This window comes from Babylonia areolata, chromosome 33 (genome assembly GCF_041734735.1).
Source record: "Babylonia areolata isolate BAREFJ2019XMU chromosome 33, ASM4173473v1, whole genome shotgun sequence".
Classification (NCBI taxonomy): domain Eukaryota; kingdom Metazoa; phylum Mollusca; class Gastropoda; order Neogastropoda; family Buccinidae; genus Babylonia; species Babylonia areolata.
This window is the reverse complement of record NC_134908.1, coordinates 12,338,322-12,350,821: the sequence shown is the minus strand read 5'-3', so window position 1 is coordinate 12,350,821 and position 12,500 is coordinate 12,338,322. Positions and strand designations below refer to the sequence as shown.

General features: G+C 42.3%; 1 protein-coding gene across 1 annotated transcript in view; it reads left to right on the top strand.

Moving 5' to 3' along the window:
- Nucleotides 1-12,500, top strand: part of LOC143276800 (uncharacterized) — a 70,581-nt gene that overhangs the window by 37,258 nt on the left and 20,823 nt on the right. The gene's annotated exons all lie outside the window — the stretch shown is intronic.

The following is a 12,500-nucleotide window of genomic DNA, read 5'->3' as shown; positions in this document are numbered from 1 at the left end:
TTTCTCTAACGTTATTCAGTGCTTCACAACAATGGAAAAAATGTACTTTCATCTTCTGATTTCTTTCATATTGGAAACAACAAATCAGATTCCTTAAATATTTTTATACCTTAAACGATGAACAACCAAATCAGATATACAGAATCTAGATCTTGTTGTGATACTCCTGAGGTGTCTGTCCTTGTCAAACAACACATAAGGCTTCAAATCATGACTACTGGAAAATGTTCTATAAAGACTTAAATCTTTCACGTGTTCTCATGTGTAGATTTCAAGTTTGTCACCTGCAATCAATCAATCAACCTTAGGCGAAAAGAATATAAAACGTTTAAAACAATCAGCACCCTAATTCAACCATACATGTCCAATGCAATTATCGCACAAACAAAGGCGCACATTTGAAACCCAGTTTTTCTTACAATTGGCATCGAAGTAGTATAACATTTTGAAGGCTCTATATTGTAGTCTATGATTTTCCATCTGTAATAATTTTAACCAGTACTGAATAGAACTGACAGCAGAATTCACATATATTGGATAACGATTAGTTTCACCATACACTTAATCTTTAGACGGTATTGAATCTACTCCCAGAAAATTTTTGACAGCAAACAAATGGAAATATTCTGAATATCATCTTGGAGTTCATTAGTTAGTTTACTGGCGTCTGAATTGCTTGAATGTAAGGATGTGTCATCTGCAAACATTTCACATTTACATGTCATATAACAAGGTAAGTCATTAACATAAGTGGAGAATAAAATTGGCCCTAAGATGGATTCCTGTGGTACTCCATGTTAAACAGATGTAAAATTTGAGGTTTGATTATTTATTGCTATTAACTGCTTCCTATCAGAAAGAAAAGATTGTATAAGGTGAATATATTCTGGTGGTAATTTATAAGCTTCTAATTTACGTAGTAACAAGGAGTGATTGATTACACCAAAAGCTTTATCAAAATCTATGAAAAGGAGACCTGTGAATTTATTTTCATTTATGTTATGTAGAAGACTGTCTGTGAGTTGTATGAGGGCTGTATGACAAGAATGATTTTTACGGAAACCAGACTGGTCTTCATGGATTAAGTCGTTGTCAAGGAGATAAGAATATAAACATTTTTGCAAATGTTTTACAATGGGTTTAGACAGAGCAGACAAGACAGAAATTGGCCTATAGTTAGATGGATCAGAAGAATAACCTGATTTGTACAGTGGAATGACTCTAGCCTGCTTGAATTTAGAAGGAAAACATTTCTTATCGATACACAAATTATAAAGACAAGTCAGAGTATCTACAATAACAGGGGAAGAAAGCTTTAATATCTGTCCATCTAACCCGTCCAAATCTCGTGTGCCAGATTGTTTTAATTGTGATAGGCTTTGACATGCATCCAAGACAGTCATTGGTTGAAGACTAAAATTTAATGGAACATGAATTTTCTTTGAGTCAATATACTGTTTTAGAATACAGAGGTCATTTTCACTGGTCCTATCGCTTGGTATATTTTTTTCAGCAATGGTTGCAAAATGATTATTTAACTGATCTGCTGTTACATCAGTGATGTTTTGTTGTCTTTTCCCCCACATGTATATTATTCAACTTGTTGATGGCTTTCCAAATTAGACGAGAATCTTTTGTATTTATTAACATTTTCTGAAAATAATTATATTTCGATTTACGTTTCATGGCGTTTACTTTATTTCTTTGTTTCTTATATTGTTCATTTGATCCATACATCTTCAGATAATCTCTATAATGAATTCCAATTTCAATTTCTTTTGTTATCCATGGTGGTTTTATTTCTTGTCTAACTCTTTTCCTAATAAATGGTGCATGTTTGTTGTATACAGAAGAGAATGTATTTATCCAAAATTCGACAGCTTCATCAGGATCTCTTAACTGATATACATAATCTAAAGACGAGTTTGCTAAATCCGAGAGAAAATCATCGTTTTTAAAGTTCTTAAAACTCCTATATAATATAGTTTTATGTCCTACCTTTGGAATTTTAACACGATTCTTAAACCAGGTGAGACAGATTGGGAAATGATCACAACTACCACAAGGTGGAACACATACTTCTACAATGTGTTGTTTTGTGGTTGTGTAAATGTGATCTATTAAGGTATTTGTGTTTTCAGTAATGCGTGTTGGTCTGTCAATTAATTGTTCTAAACCATGCATAGAGTAATTGTGGTGCCACTTTGGTTTTGGTTTAAGCAAATCTGTATTGAAATCACCTAGAATAATAGTTTCACAATTTAAGATTATCACCTCATCCATTACAGAACTAAATCTATCCTCCCATTCTACATTTTCTGATGGATTTCTGTATACAAACCCCACTATAAGAGTATTATTACCATTAATCTTAATATCTACCCAAACTGATTCTACATCATAAACCTCAAGACTGTTTAATCTCTTACATATTAATGTGGAAGTAAAATACAAAAGTAAACCAGTAGTTTTGGACTTAGTTGGATCTGAGCGGATAATTTGGTACCCTGGCATGTGCATATCAGCATCTGTTACGTTAGAAGAGAGTCGAGATTCAGCAAAACAGAATATATGAAATGGATTTCCAGTGTTATGAAGAATGGTTGCTATATCGTTCTTGTTGTGTGTGTGTGTGTGTGTGTGTGTGTGTGTGTGTGTGTGTGTGTGTGTGTGTGTGTGTTGTGTGTGTGTGTGTGTGTGTGTGTGTGTGTGTGTGTCTGTCTGTCTGTCTGTCTGTGTCTGGGGGAGGGGGGATGTCAAGTTAAAAAATTTTTTAAAAGCTTGCAGAAAAAACAAAACAAAAAAAACTGGCAATTTCTGCACAGATTTGGGGGTTGCAGGTAACTTTTATCTCTTTCAGGGGGTCTTCATCCCAAAGGTCCCCCCTCCCCCGCCTCACCCCCACCCCCACCCCCCACTCCACCCCATCTCTGTCTTTCTCTCTCCATGTCTGTCTGTCTGTCCCCCCCTCTCTCTCTCACTCTCTCTCTCTCTCTTTGGAAATGGGTTGTGGTGTGTTTGTTTTTTTCCTGTGGATGCGTGTGCGGGCGCCATATCTGATTGTGTAACGTAGGTATGTAAGTGGGCGTATGGGCGTGGGTACTCTTTCTCCAAGGTGTGTGCGTGCGAGGCATGTGTCACTTGCGTGCATGCAAGAAAAGCGCATACACACGTCCTGCTATATACGTCGGCGTGTACAGCAAAGGAACGCACGTGCCTCACACAAAGCGTGCAACTGATCCTTGGCAGTGTGTGTCGCTGTGGCCTTTTCCTTTAGCAAAGCTGAGTGTGAAGAACCCACAGTCTGCAGCTGGCTGGCTGCCTTCATAGCACGCTGACAGTGTTGGAAATTTGCCCAGCAACAGACTTTCCCTTTCGCATGTAGGCTGCCTTTCCACCCACTTGATCGGTTTTGTGTGTTTGTTTTATGAATGAATGGCACGTTCACACACACACACACACACACACACACACACAAGCTTGCCAGCGCGCATGGATATTCCACACACCATCACACACACACACATGCACGTACGCACGCACGCACACACACACACACACACACACACACACACACACACACATGCACGTACGCACGCACACACACACACACACCTTGGATATTATTGACAATGACCTGTCATGATCTGGTCATATTACTGACCAAGGAAAATGAATTTCCAAAAGAATATACAAACTTACCAAAGTTAAGAACTTTCTCAATCTTTGGTCAAGGAAGCTATTTTTTCATGCACATATTCTGTTTCTCATGAACTCGGCATCCACCTATGGGATAATGGGATCAAAACTAACCTTACACACATCAGTCATTTGCACAAAAGAGCTATAAAACTTATTAAGCTGAAGTCTAGTAATGTGAGAGATACTGACTACAAAAATTTAGACATCCTCTTGCTTAAGAGTAGACTTCTATTTAACAAATGTATGTTAATGCACAGTACAGTGAATAATAAGAAAGAAAATAATCCAGAATTTTATTATGAATGAAAATAGACAGACTTACAAACTGTCTTTTCCACAAAACAATTAACATATTCTGGGGGAACGCAATGGAACAGCTTACCTTCCTCCTTAAAATCATGTCGTTTGATGCAAACATTTAACTCTCTCCATACGAACGGCGAAAGAGACGACGTTAAAAGCGTTTCACCCCAATTACCGTCATCAAAATATTGCAAGAGGAAGGCTCTTATACTGAAGAGGTGAATGTTGACAAAGAATACCACAATTCTGACGACGGAAGCTAAAGGTTGGGTCATTGAGACACCCACTGGACATCCGAGGGGTCTGTGTAGAGGAGAAGAGAGGACTGGCGGTACTGAGTGAGTTAAAAAAGCTCTGAAGCAATATATTTGATGAAAAAAAAAAAAAATTCGTTCATGTTTTGATATGATTATCCTTGTGTCTCTGACCTGCCTGTCTATTTATCTGTCTGCTACTTTTCTCCCTCCTCCTCCCTCTCTCAGCTTGGTCAACAGTGCTTGCCATGGTTCGACCTCTTCACCAGTCCTGCCCAACCAGCCCCCCCCCCCCCCCCCTGCAACAGGGGTTTCTCCCCTCGGACCCCGCTGATGCAGAGAGTCCAGTACAGTCCCTGTCCCTCTTTCAGAGTCAGCATTCCCCCACTGATAGTGCTAAGTAGGCCAACCTTCCCAGCATTACCCATGAAATGTCGTATGAAAATGAGACCCCAGTAAAGTTGCCACACCGTATGCCCCAGACTGGTAGCAAAGGCAATTGTCAGCAAACACACCTGACAGACACCTTCACTTGCACAGGCCCCAGACATGCATCTCATACAGATTGGAGCACGCCCAGCTATTTCAGATGATGACATTGATGATTAAGTGCCATCGTTCATCCAAAGATACTGTGACAAATGATGATTAAGTGCCATCGTTCATCCAAAGATACTGTGACAAATGATGATTAAGTGCCATCGTTCATCCAAAGATACTGTGACAAATGCATTCAGTCATGCCTTGCTGCAGATTTGTGAGATTTGTGAACATTACTAGGCAGTTATTGTCAATGGTCTTCTTCCTGCTGATGAGAATAGAAATTTGACTTACATTGCTCACAATGGTCCTAGTGTGACTGATTATTATCTTTTGTCGAAAACTTTATTTCCTTTTGATTTATACTTAGAAGTTAACACATTGTAAACACATGCCTGTTGTTATGAAACCAGAAGTGAACATGCCCCATGAAATATGAACAGAATCAAAGAAAAATAGTTATATACAATGTACAAAGTTTGTATGGAACAGCGAGCTGATGAGAATATAAAGTAGTGTTATACAATTGCGATGTATTAGAATTGATGGAAAAGGCCATTAATCTGATTGAAATTGATATGGTGGTGTGTGTCCATCGAGATCGATGATAACAATCGTTGTCATCCAGCTGGGGGATCGGGGGAGGGTGGTGGGGGGGGGGGGGGATGCTCATGAATCTATCTGTGAATGCGCAGATGGCTGAATAGTCCAGTCTGCGCACGAAATGTTCGCTGACAGTTGGGGCAGACAAAGACAGGCATATCATTGTCAGGGAGCTTGTTTGCCCGTTACTTTCTGGCCTGCCTCTTCTGAACAGCTGCAGCAGTCCTGTTGGCCTTGCACAACTTGGCGCCTTTGTGCACAGCAGCGCGCCATTTGTCACGGTCCACTGCAGATTCCTCCCAGGAGTCAGGGTTGATATCAAACGCTTTCAGAGACTTTCAGAGTATCTCTGAAGCACTTCTTCTGACCTCCGTGTGATCTCTTCCCTTGTTGCAGCTCGCCATAGAAGAGCCTTTTGGGCAGCCGATGGTCTGGCATGTGCGCCACGTGTCCAGCCCAGCGAAGCTGGGACTGCATCAGGATGGTGAAGATGCTGGGAAGGGTGGCTTTGGCAAGCACCTCCGTGTCTGGGGTCCTGCCTTGCCACTTGATGTTCAGTAGCTTCCTGAGGCATGTTGTGTGGAAGTGGTTCAGCTTCTTGGCATGTCGTTGGTACATTGTCCAAGTGTTGCTGGCATACAGTAGTGTGGGGAGAACTACTGCTCTGTAGACCTTTAGCTTGGTCTCAAGACCAATGCCTCTTCTGTTCCACACATTTGCATAGAGTCTACCAAAAGTTGCGCTTGCTCTTGCAATCCTGACGTTCACTTCATCGTCGATGGTCGCATTTCGTGACAGTGTGCTGCCAAGTTATGTGAACCGCTCCACCGCACTGAGTCTCTAACCGTTGACTGTGATGTTGGGCTCAACGTGGGGTTTCCCTGGGGCTGGCTGATGGAGAACTTCAGTTTTCCTCGTGCTGATGGTAAGGCTGAAGTTCCTGCTGGCAGTGGCAAACTTGTCAACGCTGAGTTGCATGTCAGCTTCAGATCCAGCGTTGAGGGCACAATCATCAGCAAACAAAAAGTCTCTGATGATGTCTGTCATGACCTTCGTTTTTGCTTGAAGCCTTCTGAGGTTAAACAGCTTGCCATCTGTTTGGTACTTTAGGCCGATTCCAACATCGCCATCTCTGAAGGCATCAGTAAGCATTGCAGAGAACATGAGGCTGAACAGTGTTGGAGCCAGGACGCAGCCTTGCTTGACATCATTTGTGACAGGAAAAGGAGATGTTTCGCCATTGTCCTGGACTCGAGCCTGCATGCCTTCATGGAATTGGCTGACCAAGGAAATAAATTTCCGAGGGCATCCGTACTTGGCCATGATCTTCCACAGTCCCTCTCTACTCACGGTGTCGAAGGCCTTAGTGAGGTCGACATAGGTGGAAAACAGATCAGCATTTTGCTCCTGACATTTCTCTTGCAGCTGCCTTGCAGCAAACACCATGTCGGTTGTTTCGCGCTCTTTCCGGAATCCACATTGGCTCTCAGACAAATGACCTTGGTCAAGGTGTGCTGTGAGGCGGTTTAGTAGGATCCTGGCAAGTATCTTGCCTGCGATGGAGAGCAAGGAAATGCCCCGATGGTTATCACAGGCTTGCCGGTTCCCCTTTCGCTTGTACAAGTGAATGATAGATGCATCTTTGAAATCCTGGGGTATCATCTCTTCTTTCCACATGAGTGAGTACAGCTGATGGAGCTTCTCAGTTAGCACAGTGCCTCCATCCTTGTAGACCTCTGCTGGTATGGAGTCTGAGCCAGGTGCTTTGCCACTGGATAGCAGACGGATTGCTTTCTGGGTCTCAAGAAGTGTTGGCGGATCGTCCAGTGCTTCGTTGATGGGGACTTGTGGGAGACGGTCTATGGCTTCATCATTTATGGAGGAAGGACGATTTAAGACACTGTTGAAGTGCTCAGCCCAGCGTTCGAGAATTTTCTCCTTCTCGGTGATCAAGGTATTTCCATCTGCACTGAGGAGGGGGGATGATCCGGAGGATGTGGGGCCGTAGACTTCTTTTAAGGCATCATAGAACCTCTTCATATCGTGCCTGTCAGCATATCCCTGGATCTCACCAGCTTTGTCACTCAGCCACATCCTGCATCTGACGTAACTTTTGCTGAACAGTCCTGCGGATGGCATTGTACGCATCCTTTTTTGATGTGGACTTTGGGTTGCTCAGGTAGGCTTGATGCAGACGGCGTTTCTCATCCAGAAGCTGCTTGATTTCATCACAGTTTTCATCAAACCAGTCTTTGTGCTTTCTGGTCATGGGTCCCAGGGTCTCTGAAGCTGTACTATAGATCAGCTCGCGCAGGGTCCTCCAGTTTGACTCCACATTCTGGTTGTCCAGAGAGGCGGATTCCAGACGATCTTCCAGCAGCTCCACAAAGGTCTGTTTGATGGTGATGTTTTTCAGCTTAGCGATGTTGAGCCGTTTTGGAGCCTTCTGGCCTTGGGGGCGTCTCTTGGGCTGGATTCGAATATTCAGCTTCGAGACTACAAGGCGATGGTCTGTCCAACACTCGGCGCCGCACATGGTCTTTGTCACACGTACATCTTGCCTATCCCTTTTCCTGACGATGACATAATCGATGAGATGCCAGTGCTTTGAGCGAGGGTGCATCCATGACGTCCTGTTACGGGTAGGGAGGCAGAAAACTGTGTTGGTTATCAGCAGTTCGTGCTCTGCACAGGTCTGAAGCAAAAGCAATCCATTTGGGTTGCAGTGGCCCACGCCGTGCTTTCCAATCACTCCATCCCAGGAGATGTAGTCAGAGCCAACTCTAGCATTGAAGTCCCCAAGAATGATGAGCTTGTCTGCTTTAGGGATAGCAGCAATGACAGAGTGAAGGTCCTCGTAGAACTTCGCCTTCACTTCATCCGGGTTGGTCATGGTTGGGGCATAGGCACTGACAATGGTGAGGTGCTTCTGGCCAGATGCCAGTGGGAGTTTCATGGTCATAAGCCTATCGTTGACTCCCTTTGGGATTCCAGCTAGCTTGCTGACAAGTGCTGTTTTTACTGCAAAACCAACGCCAGCCTCACGTCGCTCTTCACTTCCTCGTCCACTCCAGAAGAAGGTGTAACCAGATCCCCGTTCATAGAGCTCGCCTTCGCCTGCAAGCCGAGTCTCACTCAAGGCTGCGATGTCGATGTTGTATCTGGCGAGTTCGGATGCAACTAGTGCCGTTCTCCTTTGGGGTCTGTCCGCGTCATCTCTGTCCAGGAGAGTCCTTATGTTCCAAGCACCAATGGTGAGAGGAACGATCCTTGTTTTTTTCTTTTCTTTCTCTTTGTTTCGACCGCTGATGTAGGGTCCCCGCCAGCCGCGGTATGCTGGCCAGGGTGATATGGAGCAGGCAATTTTTAGGGCACCTTTTCTAGCCCATTCCTCATGCCAGGGAGGTGAGCAGTGCATTCCTAAAGAGGGCTGCTCAGACGCTCAGACGGCTGCCGAGCTCCATCGCTGCTCCTGTCGATGAAGAACGACCCTATGGCCTGAGCCGCCAGCATGCAGGTCTGCGGCTGCGACTGCCAGTGTACCCACACCTGTCGTTTTGTCGCTCGCCTGTCGCCACAGGACTTGGGGGTAATGAAATGATGAAGGATGAAAGGTCATTAAGGATGACTGATGACTTGCGCGATGAGTTTGTTTAAAGCGAAGAGGAGTTGCGCAACGTCGACCTCACTCTCTCGTCCGGGTCCACCAATTTCCAGTGGCGAGACTAAGTCGAGACGACTGGAGGATGAGCACAGATGCAGTAGATGACCAAGATATCCTTTTGGTGTCTCATCTTGCTCTCTGCACTCCACAGTGCGTTGCTGTAACCGCCTTCCTCTCCGTTGAACCGACAGGTTTCTTCCGCAGATTCTGCCGGATCCAGACTTCGCATGCATGGGTAGACACACCCCGGGGGCCAACTGTGTGTGGCATGCACACAGCACAGTGGAGCTAGATGGCCGTCGCTGGCTCTCCTGAGCCGACGCCCTTTTATGGATCTCGGTTTTAATTCCATAAGGGTGTCTAGCCACCCGCCTCACCAGTCCCGGAAGGGAGCGGTGGGAGTGCCGGTTTAGTCGCCGGTAACCCGACCCTGAACAGGTTGTATTGGATTTCAGGTTACCAGTAGCAGATCTAATTACCTGACCTGACTAACGAAATTGATATAGACAGCACACAAACAACATTTTACAACAGCATAAAGTTGGTGGGTGAATGCATGGTGAAAACATTTGTGCCAGGTAGTGTAAGACAAACCTGTTGTTTGACAAGGAGAGTAAAGAGAGTGGAGCTGGAAAGGCTTTGAGAGTGTTCCATAGTGCAAACAATTATCAAGGTAAATGTGATGATCATGTGGCTGTTTTAAGAAATGAATATACAGATTCAAGAAGAGAGTACAAAAATTTGCTCAGTATTAAAATGATTGAGCATAATCTTTTTTTTAGATGCACTTGAACTGCAGAAACAAATTTTGGGGTGCTGTTAAATTGGTTTTGACTTAAAATACACACCAGCATAATTCAATAGCACTTGACAAATGGTTTAATCATTTTCACAATGTGTTTAATGTTGAAATGTCTGTTGATAATGAACCACTTAATAGTGATAGCTTAAACATTGATTTGCCATTGGATGTTAACATAGACTGTGTTTCTTTACATAGTCCAGCTACACAGTTAAGAAGTGGAGGAAGCTGTGAAAGCTTTAAAAAATGGTAAAGCAGCTGGCCCTGATGGGTTGTGTGGGGACTTTTATAAGTATTCAGCACCATGTACACCAGACTTCTTGATACTGGAAGCTTTCCGTTGAGTTGGTCTGAGTCATTAATCCAACCCCTATTCAAAAAGGGCAATACTAATTGCCCTGATAATTACTGAGGCATTTCACTGTTAAATACTGGGAGTAAACTGTACAATTATATTCTCAATAAGTCACTCACCAAATGGACTGAGGATAACAGTTTAATTGATCAATCACAAGCTGGTTTCAGACACAATCATAGCACTGCTGATTACATTCTCACTCTTATAGCATTAATACAGAAACAACTGATTCCACATGGTAAGCTATTGTTGTGTTTGTTGACTTCAAAAAAGCATTTGATTTTATAAACAGACAATACCGTGGGTGGTATTTAGAAAAAATGGAATTGGTGGTAAAATGTACAATGCAATTAGATGTATGTTGAAGTTGTGAAAGTGAGAGTGCAAGTTAATGGTGAAACTACAGAAACTCTCTTCTGCTCTTCTGGTTTAAAACAAAGTGATAATTGTAGTCCAATTTTGTTTTCCTTGTTCACAAATGCACTTACAGATGATATTATTTGTAATGGCAAAAATGGTATTGTTTTAATTCCAGATCTTATTGAAATATTGTTAATGCTGTTTGCTGATGATGCACTCATCATTTCCTTTTCTGTTACTGGTTTTCATCACCAACTGAATGTTTTGAAGGAAACTGCTGATAGGATGAGTCTCGTAGTCAACTTAGATAAAACTAAAGTCATCATCTTTCACAAAGGAGGTTTTATTGCAGCAAAAGAAAAGTGGCTTTATGGTCACAAGAAATCACAAATTGCTATAGATAACTTGGTGTTTTTTCTTCCTCGCTCACATTCACATACTCTTTGGAAGACAGAGCAGCCAAAGCCAAGAGATGACTTTTCTGCATTCTAAAACTGCTGTGGTTTCTTGGTGAGAAATGTCCCACACTGTTTTTCAGGTTTTTTGATTGTCAGGTACCGTATACGGCTGTGAAGTTTGGGGACTGATTGCAGATAATGCAGCAACACATTTGTATGCCTTGAACTTGAAGCGTCTATTGAATATAAGTGTGAAAACAATCAAGTATTCTTGTTTATGGACAAACTGGTAGGTATCGGCTTTATATCCACGCATATATAAGATGTATTAAATACTGGCTAAAAATAACAAAATGTCAGATGAGCATTTTCCTTTAAAAGAATTTAAAATGTTATTATCTCTTCACTGTAGGAAAAAAAAACTATTGGGGTTTCTGTCCTTTGTTTCACAGTATACAGATAGGGTTTGGGTTTGTGTGGGAAAATCAAGGTGTAGAGAATGTTTCACAGTATACAGATAGGGTTTGGGTTTGTGTGGGAAAATCAAGGTGTAGAGAATGTTTCACAGTATACAGATAGGGTTTGGGTTTGTATGGGAAAATCAAGGTGTAGAGAACATGCAGATTTTTCTGAAGGAGTTTAAACAAAGATTCAATAGATTGTTTTGTGCAAGGCTGACAAAGCGAACTTATATTAAAGATTGTTATTCATTGTATTCATCTTTTAAGCAGCATTTGTTACTTCTCAGTATTTAGTTGACTTAAAGCAATGGTCTGATGGAAAAAATACTAACCAGATTTAGATTAGTTGTCTCTGAATTATGAATACATTGTTTCAGATATTCAAAAAACAGATTTCTTTACTCTCTGTTTTGTAAAGACACACATGACTTGGAATATCATTTTTTGTTTTCTTATCCACAGTATGCAGACCTCCGGCAAAAATAATATTCCTCATGAATACTACAGCCAACCTACCACTTTTAATTTCCATTATTGCTTTGCAGTACTAAGTGCACATGAAAAGTAGCTATGTATGTTGATGAAGAATTCAAGGTGCGTAGAAAGGCAATACCTTGCACAAATAGATGCTATTTAATCAATTAAAGTTCTTGTGTGTGGTGTTTGCGAGCTTACGTGTGTGTTGCTAGTAACATTTGTCTCAACCATCATCCTCACCCGTCCCACACTTTGCACATTTATGCCTCAGTGATCAATAGAGTTACTGAATCATTGAATTTCTGCTTGTATGATGGTTTGTATACTTTGTGTTTGTATGATAGTTTATGTATGAACTGTTGCAAAATATCTTGTTCATGAAACGATTCAACTGAATGTGTGCATATATGAAATTATTGTTTAATTTGTGTACATGCATCATGTGAGCCCCATTATGAGCCTCCACCACTTTGACATGGATAGAAGGCCTGGTTCAATAAAGCTTTTGTCCTTCACACACACACACGCGCGCGCACGCGCACACACACACACACACACACACACACACACACACAAAC